A 15,419-nucleotide genomic window follows, 5' to 3' on the forward strand; every position below is an offset into this window, starting at 1 on the left:
TTTATCAAACCTGATTTTTCTTAACTCAGAATGAATCCACAGCCTCTCATTTTCTGTGGAAACAAAAGCAAAATCTCTTCTCCAAAGTTACATACCTGATGACTTCAGTTTTGAAGCCAAGGTATTTTCAAAATAACTATCTTGGGTTAGTTCAGCAGCATTTATAAACAAAAGTCTTTTAGCAGCTGTTGCTCCTTCCTCAGCATTCAAACAATTCAAAGAGAGCATAATAGCATACAGTATCAACATTCTCTGTGTATTTTCCATCTTTATGCGGCTTTATTTTAACATCTATTTCTTTTATTTTTACTTTTACTTTTTGAGACAGGTTCTCTGTATATCTTTGTCCTGAAATAACTCTGTAGACCAGGCTGTCCTTGAACTCAGAGGTCTGTGTCTCTGCCTCCCCAGTGCTGGGATTAAAAGTGTGTGCTACCACACCTTGAACTCATAGAGATCCTTCTGTCTCTGCCTCTCAGGCATTGGATTTAAAGGTATGTACTACCACACCTTGAAGTCACAGAGGTCAATGTACCTCTGCCCCTTGAAGTCACAGAGGTCAATATACCTCTGCCTCCCAGGCATTGGGATTAAAGGTGTGTACCACCATACCCAACTAATCTCTTTCTTTCTTTTTAACTTTAAGAACTTTAACTTTTAGTCTTCATATATTTTTAACACACTGTAAAACATTTAGAGGTTTTTTCATCTTTGAATCTCTCTTTACTGTATCTCTCTCTCTTTTTCTGATCACATGAGTCTAAAACCATGGCTTTGACGGCTGGATCTTGCCCATTCCTTAGCTTTCCAGCCTCATGACAGAGGTACCACTGGAGCCATTTTTATTGCCATAAGTCTATGGCGTTTCAAGGTCCCTGCCTACAAGCAAGCTGCCTGCAAGCATTCTGCTCACAGACCACACTCAGTCAGACTACCTGCCTGAAAGAGTCAGAGTTTGCCCTGGCAGGACAGCCCAGAAAGCCGGCATTTTAAAATGGCAGAGCTTTTTTCCTGCTATGGCTAAAAACTGAAAAGCATGCGGTCAGCTTTTCATCAACACCATTTAAGTGTTTTGTGTCAGGACCTTTAAATGAACTGCAGGGTTTTGCAGCTAAAGCTGAGTCAGGAAGCCTCTCTTAGATAAGAGTGCTTGCTTGCCTCTAGCAAGCAGAGCAGACCTGAGAAATTGCTGCTACCAAGAAACCATGCACAATGCTGTCATTTTGTTTTAGAATTACTTCCCAAGCTGTCTCAGGCTTTATGTGGATGCAGTTATCCATGTTGGGCGCCATATGTAGCATTAGGGGCCGGCTTATTGGGGTTTCTGTCCCACCCGATACCCCACAGCTTGCAAGCCCCCCCCCAAAAAAATCACACACAGAACTCCATAAGATTATAAACTGATTGACCCTTAGTTCTGGCTACTTATTAGCTCTTAAAACATATGTTACCCCTTTATCCTTATCTACATTAGGCTTATGGCTTGGTACCTTTTTCAGCTGTCAGTTCACATGTTGCTTCTTTGGTGATCTGGACAGGAGTGGCAGAGGGAGCTTCCTGCTTCCCAGAATATTCCTGTTCTCATTGCCCTGCCTCTACTTCCTGTCTGGTTGACCCACCTATACTTCCTGCCTGGCCAATCAGCATTTTATTAAAATACATGATTGACAGAATACAGACAATTCTCCTGCACCAGGATTTCTCTTGTTCAGCTCTTTCCCAAAGATTCTTTGGTCCATCCATTTTCAGTAAGATTGTCTGATGCACTTGGGATACACTTCAACTGTCTTCCCAGTTTTCATTTCCCTGGAGTTCTCTAACTACTCAAATAAAGTTTAAATGAGCAGACATTAAGGTTCATGCTATTGAATGCATAGTTATGTGGGTCTGATATATGCAGAATATAGTCTGCCCATTAGATAGGCCATTCAAAATAGCTTCCAGGCTCCAAAGATCACCAGCTCTTCATTTCTTCCTTCATCTGGAATTCCACCTTCCCTGGGTTCTGAGTAACACTGGCTTTTTTTTTCAAGTATCTTTTTAAGATGTTGAATTAAAACATCACATCATTTCCCCTCATCCTCCCTCCTATCCTATCTGAGTCTGCATCCTCAATGCTTCTTCCAAAATTTACCACCCTCCTCTTCTTCTGGCATCATTGTTAAATATGTGTATAACTAAACAAACATATGAACACAATCTACTGTGCCAATTCAGGATTGACTGCTTGTATATATTTCTAGGGCTCACTTTGTACTGAATAAACAACATGAGTTTTTATTTCTTCAATCCCACCTTTGAAGGCTCTTCTTTATATTTTAACAAATTTTGTGGGTTCTTTTTTTTTTTTACTTTTATCATCGAATAATATGAAAGGAAATCAATGTGTGACACTTTATCTATATCTTTGCATAGTGACAACCCCACATCACAATTCATGCCTCCCTTTACATAGTCTTTGCTTCCAGCATTGGTAAATATAACGATAAAGCTGCTAAGAACATTTTTGTGAAGATTGTATTTTACCTCCGACTCATAGATTGATTATGAACCTAGGTGGGACTCCTCTGTCATAGAGATCAGTTTAGAGTTACATGGCTGTAGCACACCATCCATCAGAAGGAGTCTACACCTCAGTGCCATCACCAGAAAACCCTTATACAGTGCATCCACTCTCACAACTGGAACCTATCACAATGTTTGTCTTAATTCTGCCAGATGAGTTTGGAGGGGTGGGCTCATTCATTTGCAAATTTCTCAAACTCACTGGTGCTATCCAACATCTTTCCATGTGTTTCCTTAGAATCTGCATATCTTCTTTGATTACACAGATGCTCAAATTCTTTACCTATTTTTAATGAGTCAGGGTGCCTGTGAGCATGTGTTGTGCTGTGTGTGCATGTGTGTGTTTGTGTCTGTTTGAGTGTGAGTGAGATAAGCTTGTCCATGGATGGACAGGTGGAATCTGGGGGCTGATGTTTATCGCCTTCCTCAGTTGTTCTTATTTTTAGACACAGGCTGTCTCGCTGAACCGGGAGATCACTGCATTGGCTGTCTAGAAAGTCCCTGCAATCAGTCTGTCTTTGCCTACCAACACTGGGGTTACAGATGTGTGGCCATGCTCAGTTTGGACATGGGTTTCTTAACTCAAGTGCCCATGCTTATGAAGCATATACCTCGCCTTTGAGTCATTGCCCTCTTGTTTTCTAATGCTTGACTTTTAAAGGGATCGTGTGCATTTGGGATGTAAGGCCTTTATGAGACAAGTGTTTCACATGCACGTTATCTGAGTTAGCAGCTTGTACTGCTGCCCTCATTATTGTCTTCATCAGAGAGAAAGCTGTAAATTTTGCGAAGTCCAGTGGTTGAGTTCCTCATCTCAAAGATGATGCGCCTCTAAACCCTCATCACCTTCTGTGTTACCTTCAGGCTTTTGGTACTATGCTTTTGTGATTTACATTCGTTTTGACTTTTTGTGGAAGATATAGGTACATAGCTACCTATAACATTCTTTTGGAAAGCTATAGTTTCACCATTGAACTGGTTTTTGTAATACTTTTAGTTTACTATATACACATGAATATTTCTGGCTTTTCTATTTCATTCCATTGGTATTCTCTCTCTCTCTCTCTCTCTCTCTCTCTCTCTCTCTCTCTCTCTCTCTCTCCGTGTGTGTGTGTGTGTGTGTGTGTGTGTGTGTGTGCGCGCGCACGCGCGCGCGTGTTATGTTATTCAATCTAGGCCTTTGAGCTTCTGTTATCAGCAAAATAGTTTGTTGAGACATCATTGGATTTGAATTGAATCTATAAATTAGGTTGAGAAGTAACAACAACAGTGATGTTTGTAGAAAATAAAGATGAAATCTCTCTATGTGTTTGATTTGTTTCATTACAGCTTATATTTATAAAAGATAAGTATTTTTGTTCTCTAGTGTTAATAAAATAATATTAGTTTGTGATTTCAATTTTTAATGCTTGTGCATATAAAAGCAAAAGGTTTTGGTGTAGCAGCCTGATAGCTTGTCACTTGCTGTATTGCTCATCACTTGAACATGGAAGCTTCTACCCAAATGAGATCTTTGGAAACAAAGACAAGGTTATATAGTTTTTCCTCATTCATGTGTACACTAATTTTCTTTTTTTTTTTTGTCTTATTAGACTGGACAGAACTCCTAGCGCGACCTTGAATATCAATGGTAGCAGAGCATATCTGTGTCTTGTCTTGACCTCAGGAGAAGCATCCAGCTTTTAAGCATCAAAAGGAGCATAGGTCTTCTTTATAACTTAAGCAGGTTCCTAGTATACAGAGCTTATCTTAGCTGGATCTTTTGTTTTGTTTTCTGATTCATTAATTCGTGTTAGCTTTTTATCAAATACCTTTCTTGTACAATATAATTTTTTTCTTCCGTGTTTTGTTGTGTAAGTTATATTGATTTCAAATATCTAGCCAATAACTGCATGCCTGGAATAAATTTCACTTTGTTAAGGTCATATATACTACTTTCTATAATACTTGTGTTTAATTTGCTCATAATTCTCTGAGATTTTGTGCCAAAGGCATACGAGGTTTGGGCTTACAGCTTTCCTTTCTGTGTGCTATTTTTATCAGACTTTTGGTATTAGAATCTCATTTGCTTTATAGAATGAATTATCAGGTGTTCTGTTCACTTCTATTGGGGGGGGGATAATTGAGAATTGCAATAATTTATTCTGCAATATTTGAACCCACAATGGGCTATTTTTACTTTATGGAAGGTTATTTATTAATTCTGTTTCTTTACTAGGCAGGCAAGTTAAAAGAATTTACTTCCCTTCATAGGAGTTCTGTAGGATGAGTTCATGGAATCTGTTTAATCAAAGTTACCGTGTTTGTAACCTAGAGTTGTCATAGCTTCTGATGGCGATCATGTTGATGCTCTGTGGTGCAGCATGATGACGTCTCTCTCACTTCTCGTGCTAGTGGCTCATGTTTACTCCTGTATTCTCTATCTTGCTTTCTTTTCCTCAGCTGCAGGTTTTTCAATTTTGCTGCTCCTTCCCGTGAAAACAGTATTTTGTCCTATTTTTCTATCTCATTCTCACTTTAAACCCCACAGACCTCCCTTCATATTGTTATTTTTTGCTTCGGCTTGCTTTATTCTTACATTTTCTAGTTTTCTTTCATTGGTTGACTTTTTCTCTAGATGGTTAAGTAGTTGATTTGAGATCTTTCTCGTATTCAATAATGTGGATGTACTTTTATAAATTTTCTTTTAAAGACTTGTTTTGCTGGAGTCTCCGAATCTTGGTAGCTTTGCTGGCCTTGAACTTCTTCGATGGCTGAGGCTAGCTTCAGATTCATACCTCACCTGTCCAAATGCTGGTGTTACAAGTGTGTATAACCCAGACTTTGTTGACTCTTCAAGGAAAGCCTTACCCTCCTTTGAAGAGTGGATGGGGGGTGAGAATCATGGAAGTGAGGGGGTGAGAGAAGGGAAGAGAGGAGGAATTGGGGTTGGCAAGTAAAATGAAAAGTAAATTTTTAATAAAAAAAATGTTAAAAAAATATTTTGGCGATCTGTTTGATATGGGGTTGGTGAAGATCTTTACAGTAGGTTGTCTTTTTGTCCTATTGACTGTGTCTTTTGCTTTACAGAAGCTTTTCAGTCTCAGGAGGTCCCATTTATTTATTTTTGGTCTCAGTGTCTGTGCTACTGGTGTTATATTTAGAAAATGGTTGGTCTTCTGCGCCCATGCATCGAAGCCTGCTTTCCACTTTCTCTTTTATCAGGTTCAGTGTGGTTAGATTTATATTGAGGTCTTTAATCCATTTCTACTTGAGTTTGTTCATGGTGACAGATATGGATCTATTTTCACTCTTCTTCATGTTGACATCCAGCTTTGCCAACATCATTTGTTGAAGATGCTTTCTTTTTTACATTGTGCAATTTTAGCTTCTAGATCCACCTGGGAAACAGAAATAGACAAGATCTCCTGAAAAAATTGGAGGCATTGGATGGGGGAAGAAGGAAGGGTGGAAGTAGAAGAGGAGGAGAGAAGGGGAGGGGGAGAAGAACTTAAGGGAATGGGATGATAGGGATGGAGGAGGGGCAGAGATGGAGAGCAAAGACAGAGATATTTTGATTGAGGGAGCCATTGTGGGGCTGGCAAGAAACCCGGCACTAGAGAAATACCAGGAATCCACAAGGATGACCCCAGCCAAGACCCTAAGCAATAGTGGAGAGGGTCCCCGAATTGACCTTGTCCTGTAGTCAGATTGATGAATGTCTTAAATGTCACCATAGAACCTTCATTTAGCAACTGATGGAAACAAAGGCAGAGACCTGCAGGGGAACACTGGGCTGAGCTCCCAAAGTCCAGTTAAAGAGTGGGAGGAGTGAGAATATGAGCAAAGAGGTCAAGACCATGATGGGGAAACAGTTTACCTGATCTAATGGGAGCTCACTAACTCAAGTCAGACAGGGAAGGAACCAGCACAGGAACTAACTGGACCCTCTGAATGTGGGTGACAGTTGTATGGCTGGGACAGACTGCAGGGCCACTGGCAGTGGCAACAGGGTTTATCCCTACTGCTTGTACTGGCTTTTTGGGTACCCATTCTCTTTGGATGGATACCTTGTTCAGCCTAGTATAGTAGGGAGGGCCTTGGACCTTCCCAAAAGCAATGTGCCTCACCCTCTCTGAGGAGTGGAGTGGGATAGGTGGAGGGGATGGGAGGAGGAGAGGGTGTGGGAACTGGGATTGGTATGTAAAATGAAAAAAAAAGATAATTTGTTTTCTTTTTTAAAAAAATAAAAGAAACTAAAAAAATTGTAAAAAGTATGCATCACACTAACTTTCACCTTGCTAGTTACAATTTTATTTTCACTTCAAATATTTTTAAGTTTCCCCCGTGGTGGTTCTTTCTTAGAACTGTGGTGCTTAAGCTCCAAGTGTTTGGAGATTTTCTTTGTTTGTTTGTTTACTTGTTTTCTAAAGGAGGTTTTTGCTGTTTAGTAAAGCAGGCTGACCTGGAACTTATTATGCAGTCCTCCTGACTGATCAAGTCATGATCCTCTTACCTCGGCATCCAAAGTGCTGCTTACAGGCCTGAGCCACTGTATCCAATGTCATTTAACATTTTTAAAAATTTTAATTTAATTCTATTTGGCTTTTAAAAGAATAACTTACATAACTTTTTTCATATAAATTTGTAAAAGTTTCTTTTATGGCCCAGCATGGATATTTCCTGGTAAATATTCCATACAATCGTACGTACAAAAGTATGTACATTGTACTGTTAGATAGCATAGTCTTCAAAAGTACCTAGAACACATTGATTGAGAGTGTTGTTTAGGAGTTTCCTATCCTTATGGAACATTAAAACAGTAATGTTGAAATCTTGCCAGATATCCTAGTGGGTTTATCTAGATTTTATTATTTGCTTCAGTTTTATTGGTTTCTACTTACATATTTGGAAGCTGTGCTCTGAGGTGCACATACACTAAACATTGTTACCTCTTCTATGAGTCAACCACTTCATCCACTGCTCTTATTCTTCATTAGCCTCGTTAGTAGACTTCATTCTCAAGTCTATTAAGAATGAGACTGAAAGCTGGGCAGCGGTGGCGGATGGCACACGCCTTTAATCCCAGCACTGGGGAACTCGGCAGGCAGAGACAGGCAGATCTCAGTGAGTTTGAGGCCAGTTTGAGCGACAAAAGCTAGTTCCAGGACACTCCTGTCTTGAAAAACCAAGAAAAAAAAAAGAATGAGATTGAAACATCCATAATACAGTAGATTTTTTCCTTCACTGAAGTTTCATATTTACATATTTTATTTATTTGTTTGTTTGTTTTTTGAGACAGGGTTTCTCTGTGGCTTTGGAGCCTGTCTTGGAACTAGCTCTTGTAGACCAGGCTGGCCTTGAACTCACAGAGATCCACCTGCCTCTGTCTCCCAAGTCCTGGGATTAAAGGTGTGCGCCACCACTGCCCAACTGGCATTTTATTGTTTTAAAGTATATATGTGTTTTACATGCCCCTGCATGTGTCTGTGTGCACATGTCCATGTATCCATGTGTTCATATATTCACATGTCGATGTGTGTGTGTGTGTGTGTGTGTGTGTGTGTGTGTGTTTGTGTGTCCTGGTGCCAGTGGAAGCCTGAAGAGAATTTTCTGGGGCTAAAGCGAGTCATCTGATGTGGGTGCTGGGAACAACCTGGGGTTTTTTTGCAAGAATAGTTTATACCACTAACTGCTAAGTCATCTTTCTAGCCTCTAAGGTCCTTAAAAATGTCTTTGCACCTATTTTTTTCAGATGTCTTGATTAATTAATAATATCACTAGATTTATCCTATAACACTGATCGAAAGAAGCATGTTCCATACTGTTTGCAGTATTCCTTCCAAATAATCCGATCCGCTGTAACTTTCCACTTCTGCCTACTCATCTTCCTTGTGTCTGTTTTAGGAAGGCATGTTTCACAATTGGTGTGTGTGTTTCATTTGACTTCACTTACAAATTGGTTGATAAACGTGTGTTTGTCACATTCACTTGTTTTTCCCAATGTCTGCATTCACGCATTTTGTCTTGCTTCCTGACATCAGAAACTGAATTATTTTCTTGGCCATTCTTGCTAAAACGACTAACCCATTTATTCAACTACAGAAGAAACCAATGCTTCCTTTTTATAGTTTTCTGCTCCTTTTTTGGTGTTTGATTTGAAATAAGTTTCCTAATGTTAGAACTTGAAAATGCAAATGTCATCCGTGAAACACAGTTTCTTTCCTTTCCAGGAACAGAGCTGTAAAACAAAAGCCCCTGCTTTACCAGGTTTAGCTGCATACTAAAGTTTCCTCTCTCACCGTTTTGACTTGTATGTCCTCCAAAATATTTTAAAATTGATATTATTATACACTCAATTTTCTGGGGTTACAAGGTTAACGTGCAAAACTTTTTGCAATACTTTTCTAAAAACACTGCCCAGTATTTCTTTTTCTCAGGAGCATGCTGTGTCATTTTATACTTTGAACTGTGAAGAGCAAGCTAGTTCATTGTACATTCAAGCCCTCTGTATTGAGGCTGAGCTGAACTGTTTGCTCTGCCAGCAACTGAAAGGGCCAAGTGTCTTACCATGTATTTGTGTCACGTGTTTTCTTCCTGCCTTGAAGTTGGTATCAGGTGAAGATGTTTATAATTATGGCCATTTTGTTTTTCATGTCTTCTGCTCATTTTTGTCCATCACTATTTTTAACCTCCCCACATCTTTATGTCTGAGGGCTCATAAATTAAATGTGAATTTCATTTTTACCACTCTGAAGTATAACGTCTTCCGGATCATAAATGACCATCAGCTGTTGCCGTTCCCTGTGTCTGCTCCATCTCTTTCATTCCTTTTGCTTCTCTTCATTTCAATTAATCTCCATGCCACTAATTCGCTTATTAAATGTAAGTTGTTTTTCTCTTTTCTGGGCTTACCATGATGGTCACAGCCTGATTTATGACAACATTAGTGTTTATTTTAAATTACTGTTTTGTTCATTTCTATGGAAAAATGCATTTGTCACTTTCAGGCCCTTACACATGTTGTTGTAAGGTACACACACACAGACACACACAGACACACAGACACAGACACACAGACACACACACACACACACACACACACACCAGTTTCCTGTATCACCTTTGCTCTTCTGGACATTCTGAAGCCATTTCATTTGTCTACTGATTCATCCTGTCTGGTGAGTTTTTTTTCTGTTTTTTTTTTTTTTTTTTTTTTTTTTTGTCTAGAGCCCACTGCTTCGGACTGACTTCCTGCGACCAGCTGGCACTCTTCACTATGTCTTTCAGTGACTCTCTGCTATCACTGAATCTTTCCACCATTTTGTAAGGTATTTTTTATTGCTGCAAAGTTCTAGAGTGTGAATTTTACTTTCAGTGTCTCAAGATGATCCCTTTTCCTCCCGTTGTTACCATGTGTTGAGACTACCTTACAAACATTTTGTTGTTTCATTCAAAGAAGTATGCCTAGAAGACAAAATGTGCACAAAATATCATTGAGTTAGATTTGTGTTGGCCACCTGCTGCGGGGTATCGGGCCTACCCTTAAGGATGGTTGACAGATCCAACCGAGATACTATTGGAAAAAAATAGTTTTTCATTAACAAGTGGGTGTCAATTCCAGATACCTATGGGTTAGGGTTGGGAACCTGTGTCCACTTTTCCCTTTCAGCATTTATTCATGTTCAGTATGTATTCATTTTGTGTGTGTGTGTGTGTGTGTGTGTGTGTGTGTGTGTGTATGAGTGTACTTGTGGACCAAACAGCCTTCTTTAGACATTCCAAGAAGGCTTCACTGGCTGCCCAACAAGCCTCAGAGGTCTACCTGTCTCAATCCCCCAGTGCTGGGTACCTACCACTGCATCCAGGTTTTGTTTTGTTGTGTTTTTAAGCATGGACTCAGGGAATCCAACTCATCTTCATGTTTGCAAAGCAAGCACTTTATCAACAAAGCCATACTCCCAGTCCCTAGCTTGGTTTGATTGAACAATTTCCCAAGGGTGGATGCGTTTTTGTATGCATCTTTACGAAGGAGCAGGGGCTCGCTTGACCTGAGTTATTAGGCTGTTTTTAATTGTTCTGTAATTGCTGCCCACACTAGGCTGTTTCTAGGGAGATTTTCTCATCTCCAGATTGTCTTGTGGTGCACTTGAAAAGCAAGTGCTTCTGATTTGTGAGCTTGGAATGGTATACAAAAATTTTTAACATCCACCCCTTCCCATCTTGATTATTTTGGAAATAATTTTAATTTCCTGAAATGGGCATATTATTGGTAGATCAAGACAATACTATAGCATGTTATGGCAATTTTAAGTCACTTTTGAAACTCCAATAGAACAAATTTCTAGTTTTCTCTTGTCTTTAACTAACTCATGAGTGTTATTTAATCCACTGATTTTCTTTCTTCTCTTCTCTCCTTGCTTGCCTGGCAGTTTGATGTGAAATTCAGTAGCCAAGTACAACAACCACATTGATCTTGCTTTGTTCGCACAACAATTATTTATTCTACTTGTAATCTTATTGCTCTGTTGTATTTATATTTACTATTGTGAAGATTCTTAAGTGAGTTTTCTATAATAATTTGCTCATCAATTGTTATCACTGCTTACATTACCTGGCACACCGAATTCAGTTCCAAGTAGACCTGTGTGGATGTATTCTTTATGTCTTGACTTAACAGAGATTAGCATTCCAAAAGCAAGGTAACAAGGGAACAGATTAATCTAATGATATTTTAATTCAATTTGAAAAGAGAAAAATGGTGTAAAAGGTGCACAAATTCTGTGTTAGATGAAGGCAGAAAAATTTCAGATAGCTAATAATAATGCGACAGACCAGAGAAACAGTAATTGATTGAATGCATATTCCAGGAATCAATGGAACTGCAGTCCAGAGCTATTACGGCAGGTTGGGACAACATAAAGACAGATAAAGGAAGAAAAAAATAAGAGTCCAGAAACAAGTCTGGGGAAGCAAGGGGCAAATGCTGCGGGCCACGGCTATGGGTGGAGAAAGCTTATTTAAAAGCTGGTTTCTGAGATAATAAACCAGCATCTCTGCTGCTAGAAACAAGACCAAATATTATTCTTTGTGATCTCAAGACTTGTATAAGTTCTCTAATTACCACCCAAGAGATTTATTTACCAAGTAGAAAACAAGAAACAATTGGTGCCCGAGGGCTAAGAGTAACTAAGGAAAAAGAAACACACCTGCTTTCTTGGTCACCAATACTGACATTTTACTTTCTTGCATCTTGAATGGTAAGCTGAAGCTGGGAGTTGGAAGGCATACAGGCTGCTTTAGGGTGGTGATTCAGGCTGACTGTTGGCCTTGCAACACCAGTGTGGGTGGCTGCTTGTGTAATCAGCTGCCTTTATCTTCTTGGCTTTAATGAAGTGCGTTCACGGTCTCGTTATGTGTTCGCCTGTTAGAAGTAGGACATCCCATGGGGTTTCTTAATGGAACCTCATCAAATTTAAAGTCATGATTGAAAAATTGTTTGCCCTAGGTTAAAAAAAAAAGTCCTGTTTAGCTCCAGACACAGAGGGAAAAGGAAACGCTAATCACAAAGTCAGAGCTTTGTGGCTGATGGCGTTTTATTCTGGGGATTTTGCATCTAGAGAATAAAATAGTTTCGAAGTGTACTTTAATTAACTGCAACATTCGAGAGAAAATGCGAATAGAAAGAGCAGGAAAAATAATGCTTGAAGCACCAATTAAATCGTCCATTTTTTTTTTAAATTTGTGATTTTGTAAAATGAGTAAGAATTGTTTCCAAGCACTGTGCCTCGTTTCAGCTTTCTCCTGACTTCACTTCGTCTTCCATAGGCAACAGCTACTGGTATTACATTATATGGTATTATACTGGTTTTACATTATATTACATTACTAGTGTTAGTGACTGCAAGGAGCTAACCAGACACAGTTCTCATAGGTTCGGGTCAGATTGGTTAAGATCCTCAGATGTTTGTCAGCGATTTACCTATGAATGAGTATTTCCAAACTGAGGACAATGCCCTAGAAAAGAAGCTCCCTGTAAAGGGACTGTGAAAAGAAACACACCGGTTCATCTTTTGATCTTAGAAACCGAGCAGCCCAGGAGTTGGGACTGTGAGTGCCTGGCGCTCTGGCTGGAGAAGGAGTCATTGATTTAGATTAGCGTTCCCTGGACAGCTTGAGCTAACCCATAACAGTCCCCAAGGCTGCTACCCGGAGTTATATCGTAGCACATGACCCAGTGCTTTCACTAGGCCTTCGCTTTCCTCCAACCCATTGCCACGGAGTTTCCAGAGTGGCATTTCTAGAATGCCGCACCCCAGTCCAAGGGTTCCCCAGGTTTCTCTCTCACGTGGTTGTATTGTTGCGCTCCATGCTTACGGGAATCAGATTCAGAGTTCTGGTAAGCCGGGCACAGCGTGACCTTGCCAGATTGCAACCAGCCTTACCAGATTTGTCTTTCATCACACTTCTCCACACCCCGTGCGCCCGAATTGAGAACCCCAGTTAAAATGTTGTGGCAAAATGATTCACTCTCCTCAAGGAGGTAGGCATATTTAATTAAATTAATTAATTGATTTTCTGGGAAGCATTCCTGGACTCTTCAGGCCTGGAAAATCAAAATCTCCAGGTCAAATGTAACTCCCTTGCTGAACCTCTCTCCTATCCCGTTAGCTGAAGTTAGTCAGCTCTCTCTTGGTGTTTCTTGAACATCTTAGATCTTCAAAAATCTTAGCTCTCATATTTTATATTTTGATCAATTTTTTTCAACTTATAAAACCAGTTTACAAAACTTTTAAGAGTGAAGACTGGTCTTTGTATTCCTATAATTTTATTTCTGCTTCTCCTAGGAAGGAACCTAAAGCAATGTTTTTCATGAATTACTGTATGATTGTGGAGCAGAGACAAGACCAGTGGGTCCTCCATGTTGTCTCTTCCTAATGCTCAACTGTCCTGGTTGGACCTTTGTCAACTGGGAACGAGCTAGAGTCATTAGAGAAGAAGAATTCTCAATTGTATAGGAAAGCAGGCAGTGCAAATCATGAGGAGCAAACCAGTAAGCAACATTCCTCCATAGTCTCTGTTTTCGTTCCTGCCTTAAGTACCTGCCCTGACTTTCCTCAGGAATGGAGCAGGCACTGTGTATTCTTTAGAAAAATATTTTTAAAAAGAAAAGAAAAATATTATGCTCTCCATTATGAAGAATACCAGATTCTTCCCTCGAGAAGAAAAATAATATATAATTAGTTTATCAATGAACACTGTTAGCACTACCATTCTTAACTAAACATTGTCCACTGATTGTCTAAAGCAATTGTGCCTTAGTAAAGATAAGAAAACAAAGATGTTTTCTTTGTCACCTGAACTTCTAGCTTGTATTATTTCTTTTCATCTATGTTTTGTCCCTGATTACTTTCATTCTGAGAGTAGTTCATGTATTCATTTCATAAACAGATCTTCTAGGTACAACAGTTACAGTCAGGCCTAATTTAGGATAAGACGTGCAATAAGATAAACCATATATTTATGGATGGTGTACAGGAGAATAAATGTATTATGCTTTAAAAAAACATGTGTGATAGAGAAGAATATTAAGTTTACTACTTCTCCTTAGAAATCTGCATACATTTTCAACAGAATCAGGGTTGTTCAGGACTGTTGGCTTATAATGAGATGTTTCAAACTAGAACTGAAAAAAAACTATAATGCTTTCTGTAAATCTGAATATAACTGTAACTTATAGAACTAGGGCAAAGGAAAAAAATTCAAAAATGGTGATGGTGACAGGTGATTTTCTCCAGAGAGAGGAGGGGAGGAGAAGAAGGAGGAGAAGGAAGAGGAGGAAAGGCTTTATTTGTCTTATCCTGGGACATAGTGCATTAAGGTAAACGGAGTCAGGAGCTCAAGGCAGGAACATAAGAGGTACAAATTAATTGCTCCCTGTGACTTTCTCCGCCTGTTTTCTTATATAACCTAGGACCACCTGCCACGAGGTGACACTGCCCATGGAAACTGAGTCTTCTACAGGCAAATCTGAGGGAAGCATTTTCTGAATTGAGGTTCTCTTTTTCCCCAATGACTCTAGTTTGTGTAAAGTTCACAAAAGCAAGGACAAAAATAAGAAACCAACCAACATACACACAGAGAGAAGGAGTCATAATTAAAAAGAGAAGAGAATATACATATATGGGTACTGGTGAGAAGAGTCATGGTCCAAGACCATGGACCACACTAAGACCTTATATGTACATACTAAACATGAGTGCTGTCAGACAGACCCAGACAGCATCAGAGAAATGATCATGCTCCTGAGCCCATGTAGAGAATACTGCAGGACTGGTATCAGTCATGGACATGGGAGAAACAAAGCTTCTGAAAAACAAGGACCATGGACTGATGACTGAGAACCAGATATGACTGTCGCATCCTCAGCGGATGTATAGAATGGAAGGTATAGAATGGATGGACTTGAAGCTCAAGCAAAACTTATACCACCACATAGAGGGATCATAAAGCCCAGGTAGACTGAGAAATTGTAGTGAAAATAAATACAGAATTCAATAAAAATGAAGTTAAATTTCTTCCACATTCAAATGCGTGGATTGAGGCTCATATATGCCAGAATGGGAAAGGCTGCCAGGGTGGAGGCGGTGTGGCTACAGCATGATGGAACAATGATGGGTCTGAGTTACCTATTGTTATTGTAAAGTCGAGGGTTGCGTGCCAAGTTCCTAGCCCACAAAGACGGGATCACTGGCTGAGAACTCCGAAGATTCTCATGCAGACCTCATCTTTAGAAGACCAGTCATGATCATAGGGATGGTGTGCTAAGTGTGATGACGGAAGCCATGATTCAGAGCAGTCGCCAGTGGGGCTTG

This window comes from Myodes glareolus, chromosome 2 (genome assembly GCF_982192425.1).
Source record: "Myodes glareolus chromosome 2, mMyoGla1.1, whole genome shotgun sequence".
Classification (NCBI taxonomy): domain Eukaryota; kingdom Metazoa; phylum Chordata; class Mammalia; order Rodentia; family Cricetidae; genus Myodes; species Myodes glareolus.